The sequence below is a fragment of the Budorcas taxicolor genome, chromosome 5 (assembly GCF_023091745.1).
Source record: "Budorcas taxicolor isolate Tak-1 chromosome 5, Takin1.1, whole genome shotgun sequence".
NCBI classification, from domain to species: domain Eukaryota; kingdom Metazoa; phylum Chordata; class Mammalia; order Artiodactyla; family Bovidae; genus Budorcas; species Budorcas taxicolor.
In genome coordinates this window covers 111,635,395-111,636,479 of record NC_068914.1, presented here as the reverse complement: position 1 = coordinate 111,636,479, position 1,085 = coordinate 111,635,395, and the positions used below count along the sequence as shown (strand labels likewise).

General features: G+C 33.9%; 1 non-coding gene across 1 annotated transcript; it reads left to right on the top strand.

Moving 5' to 3' along the window:
- The first annotated feature begins 763 nt into the window (after positions 1-763).
- Positions 764-870, top strand: LOC128049067 (U6 spliceosomal RNA). The gene has a single exon (XR_008199440.1). It is a non-coding gene; the product is annotated as a U6 spliceosomal RNA (small nuclear RNA).
- The last annotated feature ends 215 nt before the right edge of the window (positions 871-1,085 follow it).

Below are 1,085 nucleotides of genomic sequence, written 5' to 3'. Positions count from 1 at the left end.
GGTTGCAAAGAGTCAGATATGACTGAGTGACTAAGCACTCATGCATTCATCTAAAAATAAAGCCCAAACAGAAAGCAAACACCACTTCAAGAGAAACTGAGAAATCTGCTAATAATGAAATCTTGAGGCTCTTCAGTAAATAAGAAACCAAGTATAAGATAAATCAGTAAAGAAGATCTGCACAGCACAACTAACAAATTTGATCTAATGGACACTATATTCAACTGAGGAATATATACTTATCAGTGTACACATGGGACATGTATGAAAACTGATCACAAGATAAGTCATAAAGCTAGTCTCAAATTTCAGATCTTATAGCTCATATTCTCTGGCAAAATGTCATTAGATAAAAAAATTAAGACAACTGTAATCCACCCAAGCATTTGGAAATACATTTTTTAAATGACTAGTGGGTTAACCAGTCAAACCTCTGGAAGGATTAATGAAGAAAAAATGAGAAGGCATAAATGACAGGAATGAGGAACAGTCATAACTACATATGCTGTGGAAACAAATGGTATAAAGATAATATGGATAACAATATCAAGAAGTTTTAAACTAAGATGAAATGGAGAAATCACTAGAAGAACTTATTAAATTTAATAAAACTGACTCGAAAATAATATATCTTAATGATGCTATAATCCTCAAAGAAATGGATCAACAGTTTACACGCTCTTAATGACCACTGGCTTTAAGACTAGTTCCAATCTTAAACTCTTCCAGACTGTTGAAAAACTCATTTAGTAAGATTAGTATAGTGCTCGCTTCGGCAGCACATATACTAAAATTGGAACGATACAGAGAAGATTAGCATGGCCTCTGCGCAAGGATGACACGCAAATTTGTGAAGCGCTCCATATTTTTGAGATGTTATGGGGAGGGAGGTGGGAGGGGGGTTCATGTTTGGAAACGCATGTACACCCGTGGTGGATTCATGTCAATGTATGGCAAAACCAATACAGTATTGTAAAGTAAAGTAAAAATAAAAATTAAAAAAAAAAGCATCAAAAAAAAAAAGATTAGTATAACCTTGACACCAAAACAGACAATGCAGGACATAAAAGGAAAATTATAAGCTG